Source organism: Lygodium microphyllum, chromosome 22 (genome assembly GCF_053477565.2).
Source record: "Lygodium microphyllum isolate KBCC chromosome 22, Lygodium_microphyllum_v1.1.10, whole genome shotgun sequence".
NCBI lineage: Eukaryota > Viridiplantae > Streptophyta > Polypodiopsida > Schizaeales > Lygodiaceae > Lygodium > Lygodium microphyllum.
This window is the reverse complement of record NC_141156.1, coordinates 69,177,486-69,189,454: the sequence shown is the minus strand read 5'-3', so window position 1 is coordinate 69,189,454 and position 11,969 is coordinate 69,177,486.

Sequence of the window (11,969 nt, the reverse complement as noted above, 5' to 3'; positions counted from 1 at the left end):
AGAGAACGAGGTTGGCCTCAGTTTACCCTCATTTCTATGTTTCTGTTCATATTTATCACTTTCTTCGTAAAGAAATACACATAAAATGACTCTTTCACCCATCAACGAATGCAAAACATTAAACGGTAGGGTGAGAGGGGAGGTTGAGCACCAAAAAAAAAACTAAAATCTGATATATGTATTGCATCATGCCTATAGGACGTTGTTTTAAAATAAAGAGAAAGACAGCATGAGTGTAAGGCTCAGTGTCCGTTCTCATTACATAAACGCTAAGATGGAAATCATGAAAAGATTGGTTATGCACGATGCACAATGTTGATTTTCTTTTGTTTGTGCACTAAACCATTCACATTATGCACTATGCATGGCTCATGGTATCAAAGGAAAAGCTCCTGGACTGCATAGCAATTGTTTTCTTAGGACTTTGACCCACGATTGAGAGTGTAAGGTTATCCCTTGCCGTAGAATAGAGGGGCGGTTTCCTAAGGGACTATTTAGTGAGGAAGCATGGTATATCTCTTGGATTCAAAATGAAAGAGAGGAGTTTGTGTTTGATTGTTTTATATGTCGAGCAACGCATCAAGGGGCCAATCCCTGCGATGTAGGAGAGCTGCAGTGCGGCTGCGTTGTTTCCACTGAGAGGTTGCCTACATATGTGTGATTGTGGCATTGCCAGTGCGTATGGGTTCTCCCTCTTAGGAGAGTTTATAGGAAGGGAAACGTTGGACTATAAACTATAAACGCATAGATTAGGCTCTAGGAGAGTTTGTCCTTTAGAAGTAGATTGACGCTCCTGGTCCGCGAGGCCGTGAGGGTGTTTGTGTGTCATGAGCATGAGGTCTAGCTAGTGCCATAGCTAGTGCCGGCCCATTTCAGGTCCCATCTGTGGTGCATTTGTCGGGAGCTGCCTATAAGTGGCGGTTTTTGAATCTAGGGTTTGAATGACCCTAAATTATCCATAAAATGGGGTTTTTTCAAGGATGAAAAAACTTGGCTTTCCCCATAAAAAACTTACTAATGGACTTAGTTATGTAGAGCATGAGTCCTCTGCAAAAGATAATTTATGTGATGAAAAGAGTAGCCAATTAGTGGCTACCCCATCCTCTAATAGGATGGCATGGGCCGAGGATTGCCTTGGTGTGGTCTCCACCCAAGAGAAATCATGTTTAACCATCCATCAACCTAGAGGACATGAAACAAGCATGTTGGAAACTAGGGTAGTTATGGCATCAGCAGATCATCATGTTAAAGCCATAATGCCATGGGAAAGTGTTGATATACGATGAAATATGCTTGTGGCTGAAACGTCGCATGTGATGGGCCACCATGACAACATAGTAGGCATCACACGGATATTAGAAGCCCTAGTTGTCAAGGGAAAGCCGTTGCTTAAAAGGCACGGTTCCCAAGTCTTAAGAAGTGGTAATGATAAATCTACTTTAGATAAGGACCAAAAGCTCTTATATAAACCCGTTATGGACTTTCCTTTTAAAGGGAAAGGTATGCAAGATCCTCTAAGAGGGGATCCAAATGACATGTTGAAACTTATAGGACTCCCTAGACCACTCAGTGAGCTGGCAGAAAGCGATGTCAATGAGGATATTAACCTCGCTATAGCGAAAAGGGTGGGGATGGAAGAGGTTAAAGATCCTAAGAGGCTAGACCTAGATCATAATGAATATGAAGATTTTAATGACCCGCTGTTGATCTCAAGAGGAAGGACTAAATGTCCTCCTCTTTATAGGGATCTCCCAGTGTTTTATGGGTTGCCAAATGAGGATCTGATGATTCATTTAAGAGAATATGGAATAACTTGCATTGCAAGCGGGTTCGAAGATATACATCAGATTCTTGTATTCCCAAGTACCCTAAAGGGAGAGGCAAGGAAATGGTACTGGAGCCTCCCAAGAGGGTTGATCAAATCATTTGAGGAGTCTTGTGATAGACTTCTAGATGAGTATGAAAAGAAGCCCCCCCATGATTCAGGTCTTACGGCAGCTTATGTAGTTTAGACAGGAGTCTTATCCTTCTGTTAAAGAGTATGTTAGAGCCTTTGATAGTACTCTTAGGCTTTGGCCAAGAAGAGCTAGTGCATTACCAGATGATGTGCTATGTGAGCTCTTTCTGAATGGATCAGAGATTAATAGGCAAATCCAAGTGGGGGTGCGGAATCCTAAGTCATTCAGGAAAGCAAAAATGCATGCCATTGATTATGAGGGTCATATTCACAGATGTTGGGAAAAATTTTGAAGTTTTCCCCACTCAGTACAAGTGCATCCTAGCTTCCAACCATTTCTGCAAGGAGAAAGCTCACCTGTTGATACCAAGGCAGCCTATGAGGGGAACCTTGGTGGCCAAAATCTCAAAGGAGAAACTGGCCATCCTAGGAGCAGTAATGACACTTCTATAAGAGGTAGTTGTGATGGCAACATGGATAGAACCAATGGGCCTATGAGTGCTGATAAGCATTTTGTGTGTGGTCCTAATTTTGTTGCTAGTAAGGCTCTTGAGAGACCTTTGGTGTCGGAATCATGCTTCCGGGTGGATGTTGTTCCCTTCAGTGAAAGCATGGTTCTTATGGAAAAAAATTTGCAGTATGGACGTAAAAAAGTAAAGACATCTTTTGTAAAGAGGATGCAAAATGCTAAAAGTCCACCCGTGCTTCACAAAGGTCATAAGGATGTGAGGCCATTTGGCCATAGGGTTAAGTTTTCATTGAGTTCGTTAGATCACTGCAGCAAATTGAGGGAATGCAAGAATATTAAGGGAAATGTGAGATGGGTTTGGAGACCCAAAATCTCCAAAAGTATGGCAAGAGTGTCAGATGCAAGGGCAAGGATTGCATCTAGATATATTTTGTCGAACCCCCAAGAGGATAAGACTGGATATACATCTGACAATATACACTACCTTGGGATACACCCATGTGATGTGCCTAGGCTTGAAGCTCTGCCTAGTTTGGGTCGCATCACTGATTTATGTGAAAAACCAAAAAGGGGAGGTTCGAATGAGTACAAAGCTATGATTCTTTTTGCCAAAGGAGCCACTCAACCGCTTGAATGACCTGTTTATTCGGATGACAATAAATGTGGGACATGCGAGCCCGCTCAGGCCGTTCATTCAGTTCAATAGTGCCCAAGAAGGGATCGGCCTTATTGATGAGTTATTTGTGGAAAGCCTTGGACTTGTAGCTCTACAAAACCCGGAGATTTTAAAAAAAAACATACAAGATCAAGCTTTTAGCTAACTTGCATGAGTAGCATGGGGCTAGTCGACCTCTGGTATGCTATCCTTGGCACTCTTGGTAGGCTGATAGGGTGTGATGTATATGCCAAGGACATCAGTATTATGTGGACTAAAATGACCTATCTAGTTTTAAGCTAGGAAGGCTAGCGGTTAGGATATTACGTCCAGATTTTGTTAGGCCAAGAGGGCTAGTTGTCTGTTTAGTACAGGTGCAGTTATTGGTTTCTTGTTTTAGTTCTGTGCTAGACAGGTTTGAAGAAGAGCTTGGAAGGAGCCTTTTGTTGCGCGGAAGCTTCTTGTGGCCCTATCTAGGTGATATCTCTCCTTTATGAGTACCGTGTTTTTATGCTATATGTGTCTGTGTGCTTGTAGGGGATTTTCTTTTCTTGTTGGGGGACCGGCGTCCAAGGCATGAAGTCCCAGGGTTTAGGTTAGGTATGTCTAAGAGAGGTCTGAGTAGTCATTGCCTCTTGTAAAGACATTGCCATCGAAGGACCTGTTTTAGAATGCAGTTCTAGTCACCCTGTTCTGCTAGCCTGCTAGGCAGCCGTTCTAGGAGTTCTTTTTAGTTGTGAGGTAGTTAGAGAATCCTGCTTAAAGGAAAAGATGATGATATAAGAGAAAAGAAACCGTGAATATCCAAAAGAAAATAAATATATACAAAGGTGTGTAAAAAGGGATTCTAACCCTCAACAAAATAGAAAAGAAAAGAAAGGAAAAGTTAGAAGTGGTTGATCATTGCCTTGTGGAGGCGTGGTAGGTTCCTGGGGATGAGTTAGACCCGAGGCCGATGCCTTGTATTCCTAGGGGTGGCATCTTGCGGGAAAAGAAGAAAATAAGGAAGGTTGGAGCGAAAATAAAAGTGAGCGTCAGAAAAGGATTAGGTGTCACCTTGCGAGGGTTTGGTAGGTTCTTGGGTACCGAGACAGGACTTGCGCAGCCAATGTCCTGTTCTCCTTCGGTCACTACGCTCAGCTCCCTCCTTTTTACATGCCCGAGTATGGAAAAATAAAAAAAACCTAAAAGAAGAAATGTGCTAAAAGCAAAATACTTCTTGATAAGGCTATAGGAGTCCTCGCCTAGTAGGAGCTTCTAGTTGTATTGTCCTTCGTTAGGTAGGTAGTTCAAACCATCACTTAGGGCAACCTCTTTGATAGTTCTTTTTAGTTTGGCCGTGTTGGAGCAGTCGGTTAGTGACTAGCTTCAGACCTTTTATCAGATTATACTAGGCCTACTCCTTGTGGATGTCATGCCTTGGTTTTGTTAGGGTGTAGGGTGAGCATTGTGCTATGTTTTAGTATGTATCTATTTTTGTATCAGCTTGATGCTTCCTTTGGTTATTTTTGTGCAGATCTATTGTGGGATTCGACGGGCTGAGTCGCCCTATCCCGTGGTCGCCAATGAGAGCAGAGTTTTGAGCCCGGGATGTGCCTAAAATTTGCCAAAAAATCTGGAATTTTGGGAAAAAATATTCAACATCGAAGGCGGCGGCTCCAGCTAGGACGATTTTTTGCACCAAAGTGAAAGACGGCTTTTAAAAGGTGCCCAAGCAACACTTGTGGATTTTTGATAATTTTTCAGACTGCCATGTAGGTTGTCAAGAGTGGCCAGTCAATACGGGATATAAAGCCGGATGTGCAGAAATTTACAGCACTCGAATCGGAGCCAGGACGGGGAAATGGCCACAAAATGGGCAAGATATGAAAAGGTAGACATTTGAGAGGGCCAAAAGGGGTGCCCTTTGGGGGAATTTTAATCCCCCTTCAATTTTTGAGTTTGAGGGGCATGAAAAAACATGGAGAGACAATGGAGGAAGAAGGCGCCATCTTCATGCCGAAAATTGCGCCATGAATCTTCATGATGGAGATGATAGGTTACAAACAACCCATCCAACTGATCATGGCCCCAATCTTCTCCTTTCTTGCTGGTCTTATCCCCTGTCTTCGCCCGTGAAATGACTGTGGGAATGAATAGAACCAGATCTAGTATTTCTCTCTCCTCCTCTCTCTCCCCTAAGGGGCTGTTCTTATGTGCAAGAGGAAAATGAAGAATGGTGAAGGAAAGCCTGTCCGGTTGGAACTGGATTGCTTTCGGGTTGATGAAGACATTAAGATTGCTAATTGTGAAGATGATGGACATTGAATGATGGCTGACCCGCAATCCCCCAACAAAACCGAGATCTCGAGACATGGAGCCTAAGCGGTAATTCAATTTTTATGAAGAAAAAATGAGTTTTTATGCTATTTGATTGATGAAATATTGTTCCCATGGGCTGAATATTCATTATGATGTTATTTGCTATGAGTTTCAACAGTTTATAATCTAAAAATCAGAAAATCATAAGTGATATGGCTGAAATTAATGCTATAAAACCCGTAAAACATGCGTTTAAGGGGTAAAAATTGTATTTTTGTAAAATAAATGGAAAATATGAGACATAACACCTATAAAACCCTCAAATTTTGCTGTCAAGGAACCTAAGGGCCATAGCCCACAATCAATCTTAATTTCTAGTCATTTTTTTAATTGAAGAAAATAGAGAAAAAATACCAAAAAATGGTGAAAAAAGGGTTTTAAATGGAAGAAAATTAGGAAACGGTAAGAGAAAAATTTTAGAAAATTACATGTGTGTTTGTGCAATGTATAATGAAGGTAGAGCACGAGGTTGGCCTCGGTTTACCCCCGTTCTATGTTTCCGTTCATGTTTATCGCTTTTTTTGTAAAGAAATGCACATAAAACGACTCTTTCACCTATCAACGAATGCAAAACATTAAATAGTAGGGTGAGAGGGGAGGTTGAGCGCCAAAAAAAAAACTAAAATCTGGTATATGTGTTGCATCATGCCTATAGGACGTTGTTTTAAAATAAAGGGAAAGGCAACATGAGCGTAAGGCTCAGTGTCCGTTCTCATTACATAAACATTAGCATGGTAATCATGAAAAGATTGGTTATGCACGATGCACAATGTTGATTTTCTTTTGTTTGTGCACTAAACCATTCACATTATGCACTATGCATGGCTCATGGTATCAAAGGAAAAGCTCCTGGACTGCATAGCAATTGTTTTCTTAGGACTTTGACCCACGATTGAGAGTGTAAGGTTATCCCTTGCCGTAGAATAGAGGGGCTGTTTCCTAAGGGACTTTTTAGTGAGAAAGCATGGTATCTCTCCTAGATTCGAAATGAAAGAGAGGAGTTTGTGTTCGATTGTTTTATATGCTGAGCAACGCATCAAGGGGCCAATCCCTGCGATGTAGGAGAGTTGCAGTGGGGCCGGGGTGTTTCCACCGAGAGGTTGCCTCCATGTGTGTGATCGTGGCATTGCCAGTGTATATGGGTTCTCCCTCTAAGGAGAGTTTATAGGAAGGAAAATGTTAGACTATAAACTATAAATGCATAGATTAGGCTTTAGGATAGTTTGTCATTTAGCAGTAGATTGACGCTCCTAGTCTGCGAGGCCGTGAGGGTGTTTGTGTGTCATGAGCATGAGGTCTAGCTAGTGCCATAGCCAGTGCCGGCCCATTTCAGGTCCCATCAAAAAGTTTAAAGGATTGTACTATCAAAGCTCCAAGATTTTTCTATCCTTACTAGGTGGCTGCCTTTGATCACACAGGGTGGGTATGTGTTTCAATATGTATCCATTATTTTCCTTGAGGCTCTTGTTGTAGCTCTTCAAGTTGGATAGACTTATTGAGAAAAGCTAGGCTAGAGCGTATCATTAGTGCACTTTTGAAAATTTTAGCTATATTTTAGTTTGCCGAGCAAGGCTTGTGATCACTTGACGCTGCCTTACATGAAGTGCCTGAAAGGAAGAAATAGAAGTCCCATGGCCTGGGGGTTTGTAGTCCCTTTTGGATCCTCCACGATGATAGTGATGAGACCATTCAACAAGTTTCAAACTTAGGTGTCAATATGAAGATGATATCAGGCGTTCAAAAGTGACTGGGTGTGGCAAATTTTTGAATGTATGCAGAATGATGTAGGCATTCCAAAAGATGGCTACCTGATTGGCTCCCGAATATGATGAGAAATTGAGGTGCAGCAATTAGACGTCATCATTGACGATGCTTCTCGAAGTTTTTTTAAAGAGGAAGAAAAGTATCATTATTGACTATTCTTTTTGAAGCTTTTTTTGGGGTGGCACTAATTATAAAAAGAAGAGGGACGTAGCTACTGAGGAAGGAGGGACAAGGAAGACTGGAACGACAATGAAGGAGGAAGGGGCCGACAACAATTGACAAGCCTATGGAGAATGTGCAAAGGAGAGGAATGAGTTGACACTAGACGTTGATTAAGCTGAGGTGATGAAGTGCTTGATGAAGCCTACTGAGGTGAATGAGAGGAGGAAGGAACAAAGGAGTTGCATCAAAAGATGAAGACGAAGCTGAACATAGGAGTGAACGTGTGTCGAAGAAGAAGCTACAGTCGATGACAAAACGGTTCGTTCAAATGGTGTCAAAGATGAAGACGATTACCCCATCTCCACTGCGAAAGGCCTTGATAATTATTCCTTATTTCACGAAGAGCCATGGTTGATTGCGTTTCCATTGAGTTCCGCCTATGCTGCTACCTCAACTATTGTGTTGCTGAGATTCAAGCTCTCGAGGGAGTGTCGTGAGCAACATATGCATACCCTGCCACTAATATCTTTCTTTGATCTTTGCAAAAGTACCCTAAACACCTCTATGGCCAGCCCACAATCTTTCATAAAATTCTTGCATAACATTTACTTGTGAGGCTCTATCACCAAAACCTTGCAATGGCATACCTTGTTTCTTTTTAGCATGTTTCCATAAGTATCCATATTTTAAGAAAAACCCATAGGTTGTTCTCTTGATCTTCTTAAACTCCTCATTTGACCATTCATCTCTATTTGTTAATGTATTGAGGTATTGACCAATTCTCGTCCACTCTCCTGCATATTTGCCTTCCAGAAACACTTCTACACAAGATGCAAAACATCTAAAGTGCCTTCTCTTTGTTGTCCAAGCTTCTGTTAATGTTGTAGCAACACCTTGCATTGCTAAATTCACTCTTGCAAAATCATTCTCAGCCGCAAGAAAGTCATCTTCTTTCTCCTTATCCATCATCCCATCTTCATTCTCATAGTGTGCTCGAGATAACATGTCTGCCACCACTAGGTTATTTCTTCTTGCAATATGCCGAAATTCAGGGTTCAAAGATTTGATGTATGAATCCATCGGAGCATAGCAATGTCTGGGGTAGCACAACTAGTAATCATACCCAATACCAACAAACAATCAGTCTCAATGACTACATGAGCACCCATAAAATACTCCTTATCACATTTAAGGGCTATCACAATTCCCCATAATTCTCTTTTAACCTGTGGATACCTTCTTTGTCGTTCACTCAATACTTTAGCACCAAAGCATATTGCATATATTTTCCCTTCCTCATCATCTTGCTCAATTTCACATCTAGGAATGTATCAATATTAATAATGATAGGCTTTCCATGTGAATAGTCAGCCTTTCTCAATGTAGGAGCAGATTTTAAGAGTTGCTTCAATTTCTTCATTGCTTTTTAATGCTTTCTTTCCCAATGAAATCTCTGACCTTTCCTCAAAAGTTGATATTGAGCATCGGCTACATGTGCAAAGTGAGGAATCCATATCAAAGAGAAACACACATGCTCCCAAGAATCTACTCACCTCTGATACATTCGTACATACATCTTGCATTCTATCAATCCCATCTATTTTTGCTACTGATGGTCTTTGCCCATAGGGCCCACACATATGCCCAATAATCAAAACCTCTTCAACTCCAAAGACACACTTTTTTTAAGAAAGAGTTAAATGCACCTCCTCTAGACATTTCAAAATCCTCTCATAATCCACAATATGGTCTGCAACAAACTATCTGCATCCATGAGCATCCATATCTCCATTCTTTTCATCTACTGCACACCCTTTGATTGCAACATCATCCAGGAAGGGCATTGTAAATTGTGGTATAAAATCCCTAAGTACCCTATTCATAGCATTTGTCATGTGTGCCACTAAGTTTGTTGCACCCTATGGGAGAGTACACATCTGTACTAACCCTAAGGGAGTCTTCATGGTTGTGATATCCCTGCTTTCAATTGCAAGCTGAAACTGGTCACACCCCAAGTAAAGATCACCCAAAGAATAGATCGCTCTACCTGCAAAAGCCTCTACAAATTCATCAACCATAGGACCTGCACCCACATTTCTTATGGTCACTTTATTGAATGGTTGAATGCCTTGAATAAATCTCAGAGCCCCATTCTTTTTGGGCACAGTAAACCAAAAATTTGAGTATGGGGCCGAAGAAGGCTCCAATATCTTCATGCAAATCTTTTCATTTAGCAAATCTATCAGCTTTGGCAAGTAAGCTTTAGGCACTAGAATAGGCCTCAAGCTCCACGGTACATGTGGCATAGTAAATATGACCATAGGAGAGACAACATTTGGATCCACACAACCTATTTCACTTGGCTAAAACGCAAATGCCTTTCCATGCCTAGTCAACATTCACATAAAATAGTTTCTCTCAGCAAGGAAAAGAAACCCCTCTGCACCAACTTTCAATTCTTGTAATGTTTCAGATGTAAACTGATGACCTATATCTTTAGGATCTCATAAGCTTAGCTGCCTTGATACTTTTTTGTACAAACCATCACTTTCTGGTGGAAGTGGCAAAGAAATTGGTCTCACCTTTTTGTCAGATGTCTTATACTTTGTCTCCACAAGTGCTTTAGCCCATTGTAATCCTTCTTATTGAGCAAACAATGCTATAACATCATACATATCTAGAGAACATATTGACAACACTCTGTTTTTAGCCTCATTTTCTGCAGATATAGTTGTTGGAATTTCATCCATAGTGTCATTAATATTAAACCCATAAAAGATGCATGAAATGCCTTCATTTTCAGCTTACGATCCCAATGCTCTTAGTTCCTTATTAGCTCGTTTCATAGATATGCATTCAACCTTGCACATAGCTTGCATAGGCTAAACCAACATGAACTGTTTGTTGTAAACTAAGAATAACCAATAGTAAATACATGCTTTATTCCATCAAGGGGTGAGTATATCCTCTGAATTGCACTACTGTAGCCCTGCATTACAGTAGTGCTTAATGAAAATCCATGTCTTTCAATTCCCTTGCATTTGGAGCCAAATGAGACTCTTGAAGTGTATCTCAATTTCTAGGATAATTAACACAAACAGTAAGAAATCGGATTGCTTTCTTCCCATCCTTGCTTCTAACTCTTGCATAAGTAGAACCATCATCAAGTATCTTTGTTTCCATACGCACTCCTGTAATATAGGGTTGTCCCAAAATCCTGTAATAAGAATACACAAGAGGTAAACACAATAATGACAAAGCTCAATGAATCAAATCAATATGTATTGACAAAATCTGAAATCCTTTGTCTAGCACTATTCAGAAGCACTCTCCAGGCATTAGATCTCATGGAGCTCCCTCGTAGAATAAAAACATGGATCAGAAATAACAGCTTCTTCTCTACTATTTAAAACCCAAATCTGATGGCTTTGTTGGCTTCAGAAGGGGGGTAAAACCCCGTAACACTTGGTAATAGATCTCCTAGATCACTCGTTCTTGCTCTTCTAATTCAAACGACAGTTTTTGACAACAGCAATCGTGACCCACACGATTTCATCAATCTATCTTTTTATGAAAATCCCATAATTGGTTGAAAAAGTAACTTGCTTTTTGCATGCCATCCTAATCTAGAAGCTTTTTTAACTTTTGCAAAATTTTTACAATAAATAATATAAAAAATAAGCTAAAATTATCAAAAAATCTAGTATTTTTAGATAATCCATGCCACTCACACTAGTACTAATGACTCAGATCACATTGACTCTCTTGATCAATAAGAAAGTCGGATGATGATGCATTCCAAAGTTTTTCACGTTGTGTCTCCGTAGTGGCAGGACAATGCGCATATTATTCCGTGTGACACTTGGTGAAACTAACGTGAAAGCATTGCTTCTGATTATCGAGATGGGAGACTCTTCGAATACTCCACCTACTTCATCATCGAGTGCTTCTTCCTTTTCGATCGATGAGATGAAGAATTCATTGCAAACTCTTTCTTGAGCCATTATGATGTAGAATTAGCAGATGCAATTATCTATGCAGCAACAACAACAGTTACATCAACAACAATTGGATCAACAACAAATACTGCATCAAGAACAAGAGCACGGAATGATTGTGTAGATGCATTTTCTATCCATGCTTACTTTTCAAAATATCAAGGATTTGAAGCTCTTGTTGAAGAAAAGTGGAAAAGAGATAATGATCAACTTGAAGGATCAAAGAGGGTGACTAGAAGGAGTGAACCAGTTCTTTAGCCTTCTTCTTCAGGTCTAGAGCACAGTATGGCTGACGTACAAAAGTCAAAAGTACAAGAAGATCAGAAGGCCCCAAAGATAAAGGATCTGAAGCCGAAAAAGCAACCTGGATTCAAGTTGCTTTTCGACATCGAGATGACCACGTACTTGAAAAATGTACTTGAGGATTGGATTCTTAATTGCAAAATTGAATTTACACTTGGAGAAGTTTTAGGGATTGCCAAAAGAGAATTTCATGATGTTATCATTGATATCATTTAAAAAAAATGACAAGTTGCCAATGCATGATATGATCCATAGAGAGGCTTTAGATATTGTCGAGGTTATTCTTTATGGGTTGCAAAT